This window comes from Salvelinus namaycush, chromosome 16 (assembly GCF_016432855.1).
Source record: "Salvelinus namaycush isolate Seneca chromosome 16, SaNama_1.0, whole genome shotgun sequence".
NCBI classification, from domain to species: Eukaryota; Metazoa; Chordata; class Actinopteri; order Salmoniformes; family Salmonidae; genus Salvelinus; species Salvelinus namaycush.
The window spans coordinates 36,421,943-36,440,740 of NC_052322.1; the positions used below are offsets into that span (position 1 = coordinate 36,421,943).

At 44.1% G+C, this 18,798-nt stretch overlaps 1 protein-coding gene across 6 annotated transcripts in view; it reads left to right on the top strand.

Moving 5' to 3' along the window:
- The window catches only part of LOC120061350 (membrane-associated guanylate kinase, WW and PDZ domain-containing protein 1-like), a 228,511-nt gene that overhangs the window by 127,531 nt on the left and 82,182 nt on the right, over positions 1-18,798 (top strand). The gene's annotated exons all lie outside the window — the stretch shown is intronic.

Sequence of the window (18,798 nt, forward strand, 5' to 3'; positions counted from 1 at the left end):
CCAGAGAACACCAAGATTGGCAAATTCGCCACTGGCGCCCTGTGCTCTTCACAGATGAAAGCAGGTTCACACTGAGCACATGAGCACATGTGACAGACGTGACAGAGTCTGGAGACGCCGTGGAGAACGTTCTGCTGCCTGCAACATCCTCCAGCATGACCGGTTTGGCGATGGGTCAGTCATGGTGTGGGGTGGAATTTCTTTGTGGGGCCGCACAGCCCTCCATGTGCTCGCCAGAGGTAGCCTGACTGCCATTAGGTACCGAGATGAGATCCTCAGACCCCTTGTGAGACCATATGCTGACACATGCACATTTGTGGCCTGCTGGAGGTCATTTTGCAGGGCTCTGGCAGTGCACCTCCTTGCACAAAGGCGGAGGTAGCGGTCCTGCTGCTGGGTTGTTGCCCTCCTACGGCCTCCTCCACGTCTCCTGATGTACTGGCCTGTCTCCTGGTAGCGCCTCCATGCTCTGGACACTACGCTGACAGACACAGCAAACCTTTTTGCCACAGCTCGCATTGATGTGCCATCCTGGATGAACTGCACTACCTGAGCCACTTGTGTGGGTTGTAGACTCCGTCTCATGCTACCACTAGAGTGAGAGCACCGCCAGCATTCAAAAGTGACCAAAACATCAGCCAGGAAGCATAGGAACTGAGAAGTGGTCTGTGGTCACCACCTGCAGAATCACTCCTTTTTTGTGGGTGTCTTGCTAATTGCCTATAATTTCCACCTTTTGTCTATTCCATTTGCACAACAGCATGTGAAATTTATTGTCAATCAGTGTTGCTTCCTAAGTGGACAGTTTGATTTCACAGAAGTGTGATTGACTTGGAGTTACATTGTGTTGTTTAAGTGTTCCCTTTATTTTTTTGAGCAGTGTATTTTAGATTATTCATAGTAGACACCCTTTGCCTTGATGATAGCTTTGCACACTATTGGCATTCTCTCAACCAGCTTCACCTGGAATGCTTTTCCAACAGTCTTGAAGGAGTTCCCACAAATGCTGAGCACTTGTTGGCTGCTTTTCCTTCACTCTGTGGTCCAATTCATCCCAAACCATCTCAATTGGGTTGAGGTCGGGTGATTGTGGAGACCAGGTTACCCTTACACAGCCTGGACGTGTGTTGGGTCATTGTCCTGTTGAAAAACAAATGATAGTCCCACTAAGCGTAAACCAGATGGGATGGCGTATCGCTGCAGAATGCTGTGGTAGCCATGCTGATTAAGTGTGCTTTGAATTCTAAATAAATCATAGACAGTGTCACCAGCAAAGCACACCCACATCATCACACCTCCATGCTTCACGGTGGGAACCACACATGCAAAGCTCATCCGTTCACCTACTCTGCCTTTCACAAAGACACGGAGGTTGGAACCAAAAATCTAAAATTTGGACTCATCAGACCAAAGGACAGATTTACACCAGTCTATGCCCAAGCAAGTCTCTTCTTCTTATTGGTGTCCTTTTTAATAGTGGTTTCTTTTCAGCAATTCAACCATGAAGGCCTGATTCACGCAGTCTACTCTGAACAGTTGATGTTGAGATGTGTCTGTTACTTGAAGCATTTATTTGGTCTGCAATTTCTGAGGCTGTTAACTCTAATGAACTTATCCTCTGCAGCAGAGGTAACTCTGGGTCTTCCTTTCCTGTGGCGGTCCTCATGAGAGCTAGTTTCATCATAGTGTTTGATGGTTTTTGCGACTGTACTTGAAGAAACTTTCAAAGTTCTTGAAATTTTCCGGATTGACTGACCTTCATGTCTTAAAGTAATGATGGACTGTCATTTATCTTTGCTTATTTGAGCTGTTCTTGCCATAATATGGACTTGGTATTTTACCAAATAGGGCTATCTTCTGTATACCACCCCTACCTTGTCACAAACAACTGATTGGCTCATACACAATAAGAAGGAAAGAAGTTCCACAAATTAACTTTTAACAAGGCACACCTGTTATTTGAAATGCATTCCACCTCATGAAGCTGGTTTAGAGAATGCCAAGAGTGTGCAAAGCTGTCATCAAGGCAAAGGGTGGCTACTTTGAATAATCTCAAATATAAAATATATTTTGATTTGTTTCACACTTTTTTGGTTACTACATGATACCATATGTGTTATTTCATAGTTTTGATGTCTTCACTATTATTTTATTTTGTATTTTATTTAACCCTTATTTGACCAGGTAAGTTGACTGAGAACACATTCTCATTTACAGCAACGACCTGGGGAATAGTTACAGGGGAGAGGAAGGGGGATAAATGAACCGATTTAGTTCAAATCAAATGTTATTGGTCACATACACATGGTTGCCAGATGTTAATGCGAGTGTAGCGAAATGCTTGTGTAATAAGACTTAAGATTTCCTGGGGTAACAGTGTAAGAAATAATACATTTAAAAAAATACTGCATAGTTTCATAAGAACGCGAAGTGAGGCGACCATCTCTGTCGGCGCCATCACGAGATTCCCGAGATCACGAGATTTATTGTGCATGGAGGCTACAGTACTGTAGATGTAGTGCTTCAGTCACATCATGCTCTCACCAGGCGGCTTGGTCCACTTTTAGACAACGCAAACATTCACTGGGTCACACTAATGAAATATTTAGTCAGGCTGCACAGACAACAGCTTTCTGTCTCAGTACAGTACCAACTACCACAACTAGTGGCATCCTGCAGGATGCTATCAAGGTCCAGGCTGTATCACATCCGGGCGTGATTGGGAGTCCCATAGGGCGGCGCACAATTGGCCCAGCATCGTCCGCATTTGGCCCGGGGTAGGCTGTCATTGTAAATAAGAATTAGTTCTTAACTGACTTGCCTAAGTTAAATAAAGGTTACATTTATCACTACAATGCCAAAGTAGTGGGACTGAGACAAAAAATATTTAAACAAACTTGAAAACAAAAAAATACTTACTATTGCTATGGGATTATAGTATTGTCAATGGCTGGTATTATATTGCCATTGTATTATCAATGGCTGGTATTATATTGCCATTGTATTGTCAATGGCTGGTATTATATTGCCATTGTATTGTCAATGGCTGGTATTATATTGCCATTGTATTGTCAATGGCTGGTATTATATTGCCATTGTATTGTCAATGGCTGGTATTATATTGCCATTGTATTGTCAATGGCTGGTATTATATTGCCATTGTATTGTCAATGGCTGGTATTATATTGCCATTGTATTGTCAATGGCTGGTATTATATTGCCATTGTATTGTCAATGGCTGGTATTATATTGCCATTGTATTGTCAATGGCTGGTATTATATTGCCATTGTATTGTCAATGGCTGGTATTATATTGCCATTGTATTGTCAATGGCTGGTATTATATTGCCATTGTATTGTCAATGGCTGGTATTATATTGCCATTGTATTGTCAATGGCTGGTATTATATTGCCATTGTATTGTCAATGGCTGGTATTATATTGCCATTGTATTGTCAATGGCATGTAATTACGTAAGAGAAAGGGGAACAGGAAAATCAGAGATCAAATCACATTTTATTTGTCACGTGCCGAATACAACAGGTGTAGACCTTACTTACAAGCACTTAACCAACAATGTGGTTTTAAGAAAAATAAGTGTTTAAGTATGTATTTACAAAAATAAACTGAAAAATGTTTAAAAAGAAAATAGAAAAATCCCTAATAATTGAAGAGCAACAATAAAATAACCGTAACAGGTCATGGCAAATAGTCTGGGTAGCCCTTTGATTAGGAGTGTTATAGCAGGAGTGTTATAGCTAGGGGTAGAAGCTGTTAAGAAGCCTTTTGGACCTAGACTTGGCGCTCCGGTACCGCTTGCCGTGTGGTAGCAGAGAGAACAGGCTATGACTAGGGTGACTGGAGACTTTTGCAATTTTTAGGGCCTTCCACTGACACCGCCTGGTATAGAGGTCCTGGATGGCAGGAAGCTTGGCCCCTGTATGTACTGGGCTGTACGCACTACCTTTTGTAGGGCCTTGCGGTCAGAGGCCGAGCAGTTGCCATGCTAGGCGGTGATGCAACCAGTCAGGATGCTCTCGATGGTGCAGCTGTAGAATTTTTGAGGATATGAGGGCCCATGCCAAATCTTTTCAGCCCCCTGTGGGGGAAGAGGCGATGTTGTGCCCTCTTCACAACTGTGTTAGTGTGTTTGGACCATGATAGTTCGTTGGTGTTGTGGACACCAAGGAATTTGAAGCTCTCAACCTGCTCCACTGTTAACTAATGGTCCTTGGAATAATCATGTATAATGTATATATGTCATTACATTTAAATTGGTACTCGGAGGCTTGAGGTGAAACAACAAATAAGAGGTAAACATTTGATATGGAGCAAACGGATCTTAATAAATCAAGGCAGTGACTCCATGGGAATGCTTTTGATGTGAAAACATACTGTAGGCTGTGTGTGTCTCAATACAGCACTGGGGAACATTACAGAGCTGCAGACATTACTTATTTTTTCATTTATTAGTTGTTTTTTCTTCTGTCCAGCACCTAACAATTGGATTGTGTATTTTTTCCCTTTTATGCTGTAGGCAGCCCACTGGGAAAGCCAAGTCTCTTCTGAGCTCTTTTATCTCGGTAACTTCTAATTATAGAAACATGGGAGAAATGGAGAGCAGTATTGCCTGGTAGTCCGTTGCCATCTCACACCACTGATGTTGTGATTCAGTGTGACCCATACACACACCTATAGGTCCCAGATTTGTACCTGGTCAGATAACATTGTCAGTGTATATCTAGCTGCTACTACTGATGCATCAATAGGTATTATATTTTCATTTAACTGGAGCAGTTTAGGTTGTTATAGGGAATTATTCCCCTCTCAGCGTCTTGTTAAATACGGCTGTTACAAGATCGCACAGTGCACACACACACACACGGCTATGAATAACTTAGTGACTTCAGTTCTGACATATTCACTCTGCTATTCACTTTGGAACTCAAGACTCATCACAAAGACTTTCTGAAATATACTTTCTTGAATTGTTTAATAGTACCATTATTGAAATCCTAATATATACTTAAAAAAAAAAAGATTCAGTTGAAGTCTGAAGTTTACGTACACTTAGGTTGGAGTCATTAAAACTCGTTTTATAACCACTCCACAAATGTCTTGTTAACAAACTATATTTTTGGCAAGTTGGTTAGGACATCTACTTTGTGCATGACACATGTAATTTTTCCAACAATTGTTTACAGACAGATTACATACACTAAGTTGACTGTGCCTTTAAACAGCTTGGAAAATTCCAGAAAATGATGTCATGGCTTTAGAAGCTTCTGATAGGCTAATTGACATCATTTCAGTGAATTGGAGGTGGACCTGTGGATGTATTTCAAGGCCTACCTTCAAACTCAGTGCCTCTTTGCTTGACATCATGGGACAATCAAAAGAAATCAGCCAAGACCTCAGGCATTTTTTTGAGACCTTCACAAGTCTGGTTCATCATTGGGAGCAATTTCCAAATGCCTGAAGGTACCACGTTCATCTGTACAAACAATAGTATGCAAGTATAAACACCATGGGACCACGCAGCCGTCATACCGCTCAGGAAGGAGACGCGTTCTGTCTCCTAGAGATGAAGGTACTTTGGTGCGAAAAGTGCAAATCAATCCCAGAACAATAGCAAAGGACCTTGTGAAGATGCTCGAGGAAACAGGTACAAAAGTATCTATTTCCACAGTAAAACAAGTCTTATATCGAGATAACCTAAAAGTCCGCTCAGCAAGGAAGAAGCCACTGCTCCAAAACTGCCATAAAAAAGACAGACAACGGTTTGCAACTGCACATGGGGACAAAGATCGTACTTTTTGTAGAAATTTCCTCTGGTCTGATGAAACAAAAATAGAACTGCTTGGCCATAATGAACATCGTTATGTTTGGAGGAAAAAGGGGGAGGCTTGCAAGCCAAAGAACACCATCTCAACCGTGAAGCACGGGGGTGGCAGCATCATGTTGTCGGGGTGCTTTGCTGCAGGAGGGACTGGTGCACTTCACAAAATGGATGGCATCATGAGGAGGAAAATGGTGTGGATATATTGAAGCAACATCTCAAGACATCAGTCAGGAAGGTAAATCTTGGTCGCAATGGGGTTTTCCAAATGGACAGTGACCCCAAGCAGACTTCCAAAGTTGTGACAAAATGGCTTAAGGACAACAAAGTCAAGGTATTGGAGTGGCCATCACAAAGCCCTGACCTCAATCCAATAGAAAATGTGTGGGCAGAACTGAAAAAGCTAGTGCGAGCAAGGAGAGCTACAAACCTGACTCAGTTGCACCAGCTCTGTCCGGAGGAATGGGCCAAAATTCACCCAACTTATTGTGGGAAGCTTGTGGAAGGCTACCTGAAGCGTTTGACCCAAGTTAAACAATTTAAAGGCAAATCTACCAAATACTAATTGAGTGTGTGTAAACTTCTGACCCACTGGGATGTGATGAAAGAAATAGAAGCTGAAATAAATCATTCTCTCTACTATTATTCTGACATTTCACATTCTTCAAATAAAGTGGTGATCCTATCTGACTTAAGACAGGGAATTTTTACTCGGATCTAATGTCAGGATTTGTGAAAAACTGAGTTTAATGTATTTGGCTAAGGTGTATGTAAACTTCCGACTTCAACTGTGTGTGTGTGTGTGTGTGTGTGTGTGTGTGTGTGTGTGTGTGTGTGTGTGTGTGTGTGTGTGTGTGTGTGTGTGTGTGTGTGTGTGTGTGTGTGTGTGTGTGTGTGTGTGTGTGTGTGTGTGTGTGTGTATATATATATATATATATATATATATATATATATAAAAGGAGATTTCACAATTTGTTCTCCACTACACAGGCAAAGTGGGGATCTGTGGATTGTGAATGATTCAGCAGCCAGATGGCCGGGAAATCTGCTTTTTCTCATGCCAGACAAAATGGAGGCTGAATGTTGTTCCCTAGAGCTCTCATGTTTAACACATATCATTATGGGATGTTGGAATTCAACACTCTCACAAATAAATGCATCTCCGGAATGCTTTAAATGATGATTACTAATAATGGGATCAGAGTTATTGTATATCTATGAATTGTTTCGTTTGTGTAATGATGTAGTAGAATGATGTGTTGTATTATACACACACAGCATTAAGTGTGTGTGTGTGTGTGTGTGTGTGTGTGTGTGTGTGTGTGTGTGTGTGTGTGTGTGTGTGTGTGTGTGTGTGTGTGTGGTTTACGAGCTATCATGCCATTTGTTGGTTTGAGGGTGAGGGTGGATCTCTGTCAGCTCTCCTGTTGTTTGTTCTTTGTGGGCTGTAGTACTCAGAAAACCAAGGTGTTGTCGTCTGTGATTGTTTCACACCTCTTCACATTTCCTTTTTGTTACTTGTTTTTGTTTCCCCCTTTATTGCTCATGGTTGACAGCTTGATTGACAGCACCTTTCTGCTGTGCAGGCAGTTTTGGACATACTTTACTCCTGTTTCTAGTTGAATTTCACCCCCTTCTCATCCCGTTTTCTCTAGATAAGCCATAACTACACACCTCAACCCACGGTAAAATAGCTGAAAGATTGTGCCTTGACATTAAAATCGATCATTATGAAAGGGTGTTTTAGATTACACTCTCCCTAAGACTACAGTGAGTCGTGTTTGTAGGTTCAGTGTGCTGTAGAGAGGAGGGGTGTTGTTCCCCTCTCTCTGAGATAAAGGGCCTCATGTTAGTTTTATCAGCATGGTGGCTTGACAGGACTGCTGTTTTCCATGTTGCCACCACACGGGAAATGCTGCCTGCTGCTGTCTCTGGTCCACACTGTGGGACGCTCCACACTGATCTGAATTTTCATCAGGCTCTCACCGTGCTTACCTGCCAGTAGTCTACAGCTGCATTAAATGGGTATTAGGCAGGTTGGATGATCATTTGAATGAATCATATAGTGCTGTGTCCAAATGTCTATCAAATCACTAGCTATTGTAGACATTTTGATTCACAACCTTTATTTAACCAGGTGATCCCATTGAGTTAAAATATCAAGGGAGAGTGATGCTAGTGACTACTGGTGGTGATCATTCACTGAGATCAGCAACGTGGCTGTAGCTGTTGATGGGTTGACTAGTCGGGCCCCAGCCCAGAGAATGGCCCAGTGTTGGAGGCAGGATGTGGGTCAGAGCAGACACTTTACAGGCCACTTCAGGGATACACGTCCCCTGTTCCTCTGCTACTGATCCTGCTCCACAGCAGCTTTTTATCAACTGCCAGCAAGGAGAGGCTTTCACTACAAGCTATTTATAGTTCACATGCTAAATATGGCATATGGCAAGCCTGCATCCACTACAAGACCATGTTGCTTGCTTACAGAGCAGCAAGGGGAACTGCCCCTCCCTACCTTCAGGCTATACTCAAACCCTACATCCCAAACCGAGTACTCTGTTCTGCCACCTCTGGTCTCTTTGCCGTCGCACCACCTACGGGAGGTCAGCTCCCGCTCAACCCAGTCAAAGCTCTGTCCTGGCGCTCCAATGGTGGAACCAGCTTGGCCCTGATAATAGGACAGCAGAGTGCCCATCTTCAGAGAACATCTGAAGCCCTACCTCTTCAAAGAGCATCTGAAACCCTACCTCTTCAAAGAGTATCTGAAACCCTACCTCTTCAAAGAGTATCTGAAACCCTACCTCTTCAAAGAGCATCTGAAACCCTACCTCTTCAAAGAGCATCTGAAACCCTACCTCTTCAAAGAGCATCTGAAACCCTACCTCTTCAGAGAGTATCTGAAACCCTACCTCTTCAAAGAGCATCTGAAACCCTACTTCTTCAAAGAGTATCTGAAACCCTACCTCTTCAAAGAGTATCTGAAACACTACCTCTTCGAAGAGTATCTGAAACCCGACCTTTTCAAAGAGTATCTGAAACCCGACCTCTTCAGAGAGTATCTGAAACCCGACCTCTTCAGAGAGTATCTGAAACCCGACCTCTTCAGAGAGTATCTGAAACCCGACCTCTTCAGAGAGTATCTGAAACCCGACCTCTTCAGAGAGTATCTGAAACCCGACCTCTTCAGAGAGTATCTGAAACCCGACCTCTTCAGAGAGTATCTGAAACCCTACCTCTTCAGAGAGTATCTGAAACACTACCTCTTCAGAGAGTATCTGAAACACTACCTCTTCAAAGAGTATCTGAAACCCTACCTCTTCAAAGAGTATCTGAAACCCTACCTCTTCAAAGATATCTGAAACCCTACCTCTTCAAAGATATCTGAAACCCTACCTCTTCAAAGATATCTGAAACCCTACCTCTTCAAAGATATCTGAAACCCTACCTCTTCAAAGATATCTGAAACCCTACCTCTTCAGAGAACATCTGAAACCCTACCTCTTCAGAGAACATCTGAAACCCTACCTCTTCAGAGAACATCTGAAACCCTACCTCTTCAGAGAACATCTGAAACCCTACCTCTTCAAAGAGTATCTGAAACCCTACCTCTTCAGAGAGTATCTGAAACCCTACCTCTTCAGAGAGTATCTGAAACCCTACCTCTTCAGAGAACATCTGAAACCCTACCTCTTCAGAGAACATCTGAAACCCTACCTCTTCAGAGAACATCTGAAACCCTACCTCTTCAGAGAACATCTGAAACCCTACCTCTTCAAAGAGTATCTGAAACCCTACCTCTTCAGAGAGTATCTGAAACCCTACCTCTTCAGAGAGTATCTGAAACCCTACCTCTTCAGAGAACATCTGAAACCCTACCTCTTCAGAGAACATCTGAAACCCTACCTCTTCAAAGAGTATCTGAAACCCTACCTCTTCAAAGAGTATCTGAAACCCTACCTCTTCAAAGAGTATCTGAAACCCTACCTCTTCAAAGATATCTGAAACCCTACCTCTTCAAAGAGTATCTGAAACCCTACCTCTTCAAAGAGTATCTGAAACCCTACCTCTTCAAAGAGTATCTGAAACCCTACCTCTTCAAAGAGTATCTGAAACCCTACCTCTTCAAAGATATCTGAAACCCTACCTCTTCAAAGAGTATCTTAAATATGACATCTCAGTGTTCTCTTCCCCCTCCCCAGTTTCCCTCTCCCCCCACTTTTCCTAGTAGCACTGACTTTGCTGATAACATTTCGGAGGAAAACAGGTATTACTACAACTGTGATATGTGGTTGTCTCACCTAGCTATCTTAAGATGAATGCACTAACTGTAAGTCACTCTGCTAAATGACTAAAATGGAGGTGTAAAATGTTTAAAGCATATTTTAATTCTATACCTGATGACAGGCATTGGACAACCCATTGTTTTGCCTGCCTTGAGACGTAGCTAAAGTCTAATGTTATGTACACAGACAGAGAGCGAGAGAAAGCTTTCGATGATGCTGCTGCTGCTGCTCAGTGGCAGCGTGTGGAAACAATGTTGATGACATAACAGATGCACAGACAGGCTTACCTAAGCCCCCTCATCCTTTTAGCAGGGCTGCGATGCCTCACACCTCAAACAAACACACAGACGTGTTGGTACTGGAGAGGGGTTTACGTACCCATTAGGTGAGGGATGGGCAACTTTGATTGGGGTGGGGCCCCCCAAAAATCTAAATCATCATGTGGGGCCGCAGTGGCTCGTGGTTCTGCGTACCCACATCCATAGCCACGCAGTCTGAGCAGGCCCTAGCCTTTTAGATAGCTGGCCACTAGACTCAATCTAAAACATTTTGGCTGACATGGCTAATTGAGTGACTGTCAGTGACGGACGTAGCGATAGAAGAACTGCTGATGCACAACCAAATATTGAAATTGCACCTTGTGTATTTTATTATTCTAACTCTCAACAGTAAGTTGAGACCCCGATTGAGACCCTGTCCACCCCGCCCCCCAAAAAATCCATCCCTGCTTTTCCTGTCGCCTGCGATCCTGGCTGTCATGTCTCTCTCACTTTCTCTCTCTTTTTAAAATGTCTATCTCTTCCTTTCTCTTTCTCTGCTCCCTCTCACTGACTTGCCTAGTTAAATAAAATTAAATATCCCCACTGCCACAGTCTACCATTCGGCACCAGCCCCTTCCATCCCCCTGGGGTGATGTCGAGGCTGCTGATTGGACGATCAGCGTTCCATTTCCTAACCTTCCCCAGGAGCAGGAGAACATCAGCAGTGTCCGCAGCACCTTGTTACACCTAGTGGCATATGCTGCTACCGCTAATACCAGAGGAAAGAGAGAGCGAGGAGGGAGAGAAAAGAGAAAGGGGTAGAGAGATGACTAAATAGAGATAGGGAAAGTAAAATAATAAATCTTATTTTATTTGTCACACTTTACCGTGAAATGGTTACTAACGAGCTATTCCCCAACAATGAGTTAAAGTAAGAAAAAAAAAGCAAATAAAAGGGTCAAAAGGAAATAGAAAAACACAATAAAATAATAATAACGAGGAGTACCGGTACCGAGTCAATGTGCAGGGTAACCAGGTAGTTGCAACTAGCTCATCCATGTTTCTCAAACATACAATTTTGAAGTTGTTGTAAACTTAACATTTTGTGTTAAAGGTTAAGTTTAGGCATTAATTCCGAAATCTTAAGGTTATCGGAATAATCCCGGAACATGTGCTAGCAAAACAGTCCTGTAGCTTAGCATCCGCTTCTTCGGACCACTTCCATATTGAGCATGTCATTGGTACTTCCTGTTTGAGTTTTTGCTTGTAAGCGGGAGTCAGGAGGATATCATTATGGTCAGATTTGCCAAATGGAGGGTGAGGGAGAGCTTTGTATGTGTCTCTGTGTGTGGAGTAAAGGTGATGGAAAGTTTTTCGCCTCTAGTTGCACAGGTGACATGCTGATAAAAATGTGGTAAAACGGATTTCAGTTTTCCTGCGTTGAATCACCGGCCACTAGGAGTGCCGCCTCTGGGTGAGCATTTAGTTGTTTGCTCATGGTCCTATACAGCTTGTTGAGTGCGGTCTTGCGGTGGTAAATAGACAGCTACGTATGGTCTCCAGTTTATCATGAGGTATTCTAACTAATTCGAGCAGAACCTTGAGACTTCCTTATTATTACAGAGCGATCATCAGCTGTTGATTCAAATAATCAAAGCTTGACGATTTGTAGATTTTTTTAATGAACTGTGTAGTGCTAGGACAAAACCCAAAACGTTCACCCCTTGGGGTACACAGGACCGAGTTTGAGAACCTTGAGTTAAAGGGATAATTTACCCCCTATTACTGTAAGAGGTTAGGCTGAAAACAGTAGTGATAGACCATTCACTGGATCCTACTTAGTTTATCTTACTGTATTTAGTTTAGTTTATCTTACTGTATTTAGTTTAGTTTATCTTACTGTATTTAGGAACAACATGACCATTAGTATAGATATTCCTGATTAATAGTCTCTGCAGAAATGGTTATGTATGCTGTATACTCCGTTTCCTTTCCATACAAGAAACTGGAACTTTTCACGACTTGACAAATAATCATTCCATTGATGCTGAGTGGCTTGGGAAGTTGATTAGTGCTGGGGCCAAGCCTGAGTTAGTCTCAGTCATTGTTCTTGTCATTTCAGAGAATAGAAAGGAGGGACATAGATAGTAATGAGGCCAAGCCTTTCCTCACTGAGCCTTTTGTCTTCCTGTTGTCTGCTGCCTGCCTGTCTGCTGCCTGTCTGCTGCCTGCCTGTCTGCCTCCTGCCTACCTGCCTGCTGCTTGCCTACTTGTCTGCCTGCTTGTCTGCCTGCTTGTCTGCCTGCTCCTTGCCTGCTGCCTGCCTGCTGTCTGCCTGCTGCCTGCTTGTCTGCCTGCTTGCCTGCCTGCTCGTCTGCGTGCCTGCTTACCTGCTTGTCTGCCTGCTGCCTGCTGCCTGCTTGTCTGCCTGCTTGTCTGTCTGTCTGCCTGAAGAATCCATTATGTCATGTAATTCCAGTGGTTCACTCTGCAAATGAGAGCTCTACTGACATTAGGGTTTGAATTTAAAAAGGAACTTGTAACTCCCATTTTGAAAAAGGTTTTATGGTTTTTAAGCTGACAGTGATGACGAAGCATTTTTAGCCTTTCTAAAAAAAAGAATGAACACAGATATTTGACTGCTTTGAAAAGAGAGAGGTTTGTGCCCTTAACTCTATATTTAGAGCATCCTTCCTGGAGCAGAACTTCGACTGGGAGGGGTTTAAGTGAAAAACATTGGTTTGGACCAATTGATTATTGTTACAGAATCACATAGAGGAAAAGCTCAATCAGCACACCTGCATTAGTCACCCCATCAGATACCCCCAGTGTAGGGATACTACCAGGGACAAACAACTCCTCCACTCCCTCTACAGTAGAGATTAGAACACATTGTGACACAGACATATATATATCACCAAGGGACTTTGTACGTCAACAACGATGACTCAAACTCCCAACAAACTGTATTTTCCCTCCATAGTGTCTGTGATGCATACAGAGCAGAGAAGCAGTATAATCCCAGTACATTTTCCAAGTAGGTGATTCATCGTAGGGTATTGTATGGCTATTTGGTTGGGAGTATGAAACCATTATTGTCTCTGTCATCTAGAAGGCCACTGAGATTTTTTACCTTTATTTAACTAGGCAAGTCAGTTAAGAACAAATTCTTAATTACAATGACGGCCTACCATTGAACGGTGAGTTAACTGCCTGGCAGAACGACAGATTTTTACCTTGTCAGCTCGAGGATTCGATCCAGCAACCTTTCGGTAACTGGCCCAACGTTCTAACCACTAGGCAGCCTGCCGGCCTAAAAGAGAGAGAGGAAGAGAAGAGCCCCTGAATCTTACAGGAAGTAAACACAGTGCTCGGGTGTTTCAGAGAAACGGCTTTGGTTCTGGACGACAACTTTGAACTCTTACCAAGCTGTGTGTGCGTGCCTGCCTCCCTGACTGTGTGTGAGAGTGTATCGTGACTGTCGTACTCACAGATGAGTTAGGACTTCCGTCAACCATCTGCCAGGTGTGTGATGGCTCTGCCTCTGTAAAGAGAGGAACACAATGACCCCTGTCTCTGTTGTCTTCTGACAACTCCCTTCCACTGTAATTATACTGAGGCTCTGTGTGTGTGTGTGTGTGTGTGTGTGTGTGTGTGTGTGTGTGTGTGTGTGTGTGTGTGTGTGTGTGTGTGTGTGTGTGTGTGTGTGTGTGTGTGTGTGTGTGTGTGTGTGTGTGTGTGTGTGTGTGTGTGTGTGTGTGTGTGTGAGCTCCCTGCCGTTGTAATGATCTGTGGCCTCCTTTGTACAAAACAACTCTCAGATAGAGAGAACTCCAGTTCACTAATCATTAACCAAGAGACTGACTCTGGTTAGCTAGCATATCATAGATTTTGACATTAGCCAACCTGTTAATTGGAAATATGGCCAGATGGTTGATATTGAGAAGGGTGCTAACTTTAAAGGTGCAGGCCGGAAGGGTAAAATGAATTGACCAGATGTAGTAGAAAGTCATCTCCTCTGAATAGCCCACACATTTGTTGTGTTTTTGTCAGACCAGATGTGTAACGACATTGTAAAGGAGATTTTCAGGGAGACACCTCTTGCACAGAAAGAGAGAACATTTCTAATTTGAGTTGAATTATTCTTGCTTACAGATAAAACTGAAAAAATGCAGAATTTACATTATTAATAATTGCAAAACACTCATTTAAAATCCATAACACATACTACGTGACATGAATAGAATACAGAACACTTGAATCATTACAGGACATTTTCATGATGGAAATTGAAATGTTAAAATGTGATTGTAAAAAATAACATTTTTGGGAAAACCATTTAAGAGCGAGACGTATTATACAGTCTGACAGCAGTGGGTAAAGTGGCGTTTCACAGGCGGTTCGTACGGACAGTTATACAGGACAGTTATACAGGACAGTTATACAGGACAGTCATACAGGACAGTCATACAGGACAGTTATACAGGACAGTTATACAGGACAGTTATACAGGACAGTCATACAGGACAGTCATACAGGACAGTCATACAGGACAGTCATACAGGACAGTTATACAGGACAGTTATACAGGACAGTTATACAGGACAGTTATACAGGACAGTTATACAGGACAGTTATACAGGACAGTCATACAGGACAGTCATACAGGACAGTCATACAGGACAGTTATACAGGACAGTTATACAGGACAGTCATACAGGACAGTTATACAGGACAGTTATACAGGACAGTTATACAGGACAGTCATACAGGACAGTCATACAGGACAGTCATACAGGACAGTTATACAGGACAGTTACACAGGACAGTTACACAGGACAGTTATACAGGACAGTTATACAGGACAGTCATACAGGACAGTCATACAGGACAGTCATACAGGACAGTTATACAGGACAGTTATACAGGACAGTTATACAGGACAGTCATACAGGACAGTTATACAGGACAGTTATACAGGACAGTTATACAGGACAGTCATACAGGACAGTCATACAGGACAGTCATACAGGACAGTCATACAGGACAGTTATACAGGACAGTTATACAGGACAGTTAAACAGGACAGTTATACATGACAGTTATACAGGACAGTTATACAGGACAGTTACACAGGACAGTTATACAGGACAGTTATACAGGACAGTTATACAGGACAGTTATACAGGACAGTTATACAGGACAGTTATACAGGACAGTTATACAGGACAGTTATACAGGACAGTTATACAGGACAGTTATACAGGACAGTTATACAGGACAGTTATACAGGACAGTCATACAGGACAGTCATACAGGACAGTCATACAGGACAGTTACACAGGACAGTTACACAGGACAGTTACACAGGACAGTTATACATGACAGTTATACAGGACAGTTACACAGGACAGTTACACAGGACAGTTATACATGACAGTTACACAGGACAGTTATACAGGACAGTTACACAGGGCAGTTACACAGGGCAGTTACACAGGACAGTTACACAGGACAGTTACACAGGGCAGTTACACAGGGCAGTTATACAGGACAGTTACACAGGGCAGTTACACAGGGCATTTACACAGGACAGTTACACAGGACAGTTACACAGGGCAGTTACACAGGGCAGTTACACAGGGCAGTTACACAGGGCAGTTATACAGGACAGTTACACAGGGCAGTTACACAGGGCAGTTACACAGGGCAGTTATACAGGACAGTTACACAGGGCAGTTACACAGGGCATTTACACAGGACAGTTACACAGGACAGTTACACAGGGCAGTTACACAGGGCAGTTACACAGGGCAGTTACACAGGACAGTTACACAGGGCAGTTACACAGGGCAGTTACACAGGGCAGTTACACAGGGCAGTTATACAGGGCAGTTACACAGGACAGTTACACAGGACAGTTACACAGGGCAGTTACACAGGACAGTTACACAGGGCAGTTACACAGGGCAGTTACACAGGGCAGTTACACAGGACAGTTATACAGGACAGTTATACAGGACAATTCATGGCTGTTTCTCAGGAGCCTGGTGGTCCAGTTACCTTTTTTTGGAGGGAGCAGGTCATTCAGTGAATGGTCAAGAGTGTGCATGTCCTTTACCAGGTGCACTGCAGCCGGCTCTCCCCTGCTCTGCAGTGAGGGGAGCTGTGGTTGGACCGCTCTGCAGTGAGGGGAGCTGTGGTTGGACCGCTCTGCAGTGAGGGGAGCTGTGGTTGGACCGCTCTGCAGTGAGGGGAGCTGTGGTTGGACTGCTCTGCAGTGAGGGGAGCTGTGGTTGGACTGCTCTGCAGTGAGGGGAGCTGTGGTTGGACCGCTCTGCAGTGAGGGGAGCTGTGGTTGGACCGCTCTGCAGTGAGTGGAGCTGTGGTTGGACCGCTCTGCAGTGAGGGGAGCTGTGGTTGGACCGCTCTGCAGTGAGGGGAGCTGTGGTTGGACCGCTCTGCAGTGAGGGGAGCTGTGGTTGGACTGCTCTGCAGTGAGGGGAGCTGTGGTTGGACCGCTCTGCAGTGAGGGGAGCTGTGGTTGGACCGCTCTGCAGTGAGGGGACCTGTGGTTGGACCGCTCTGCAGTGAGGGGAGCTGTGGTTGGACCGCTCTGCAGTGAGGGGAGTTGTGGTTGGACTGCTCTGCAGTGAGGGGAGCTGTGGTTGGACTGCTGCACATTGACTGTTCTTGCCAGAAATGGCCTACCCACTGACGATCTGGTCACAGTCTATACTACACTGGTCAGATCTTGCCTCCAAGTGTCCTCTTGGTTGCTGGTTAAAGGTATGGCTCGGGACAGCCCTACATTGTCCAGAGTGTCACTGAACACAACTTTTCGGGTGAACATGTGAAGGAGAAACAGATATGTTGAAACCACACCACCTTGTGGCACACTAGAGTTGACCTCTGACCAAGGGCTCAATGTGCCATTTGCCATCACCCTCTGCCTTCTTCCCCTGGTTTAGCTGTGGAACCAGGCTAGAAACCATCACCCTCTGCCTTCTTCCCCTGGTTTAGCTGTTGAACCAGGCTCGAAACCATCACCCTCTGCCTTCTTCCCCTGGTTTAGCTGTGGAACCAGGCTAGAAACCATCACCCTCTGCCTTCTTCCCCTGGTTTAGCTGTGGAACCAGGCTCGAAACCATCACCCTCTGCCTTCTTCCCCTGGTTTAGCTGTGGAACCAGGCTAGAAACCATCACCCTCTGCCTTCTTCCCCTGGTTTAGCTGTGGAACCAGGCTCGAAACCATCACCCTCTGCCTTCTTCCCCTGGTTTAGCTGTGGAACCAGGCTCGAAACCATCACCCTCTGCCTTCTTCCCCTGGTTTAGCTGTGGAACCAGGCTAGAAACCATCACCTTCTGTCTTCTTCTCCTGGTATAGCTGTGGTACCAGGCTAGTAACCATCACCCTCTGTCTTCTTCTCCTGGTGTAGCTGTGGTACCAGGCTAGTAACCATCACCTTCTGTCTTATTCCCCTGGTTTAGCTGTGGTACCAGGCTAGAAACCTTGGACAGAGTTCAATGTCAGACAGATGTTGCAGGAGCTTTGCGTGATCTACTCGATCAAGCGGGTTAGCGGGCCTCTTGGAGACAGGCCCTTTATATTCTAATCCGACAGTACCACGTTCTGTAAACACCAGGCTGAGAGGAAGACACAACAGAATCACACAGCATCAAAGATCCATTATCAGTGTGTCCTCGGCTCAGTCTGGCCTCTAACTTTAGCGGTAACATTCAACACTGACAGATGTTTGATAGTGGCAGTTAAACAGGTCAAAGGTAGAACATCAGTACTTAGTTACAGTAAATACAGGAGAGGAATGACTCAAATCATTTCCTATTACAGTCATAGTTAGAAAGTCCCAATGTTCTTCATGGTGATGCAGGTAGGCCTTTATACTACAGATGGACTTTGGAGACAAATATGTGGTTCAGGTAGACCATGAAGACAAATGTTTTTAATGAAAATGACCACAGGGGGTCTTTTGAGCCATAGTGTATGATCACAGTGCCAGAAAGGAAGATAAATAGCCAAGCGATAGTGTCAGTTCCTCTGAGTCAATGTTAATGTCTGTATCTCTGGCTTTTCTTATTGGAAAATAATAAACAGATTAAGGGGAAAAAAAAGGGGGGGTGACTCATTCATCTCTGGCGTTGCGTTTAAAGCCTGCTGTTTTAAAGCCTGTGGTTTGCCACCACTAGCAGAGTGAGGTAGGGGTGTGTGAGACTTTCTTAATGTCCTGTCTCCTCACATCATGTCCAAGTCCACCTTCTCTGTTCACTGCAGCCTCAAAGAGAGCAGTGACCGAAATTGCACCCTGTCACTTTCAGCTCCCACACCTCCAGTTTGTGTGGACCTGTTCCTCCGTCTTGTCCTCCCTCAGGCCTTATGGTGGCTACAAGCCTCACA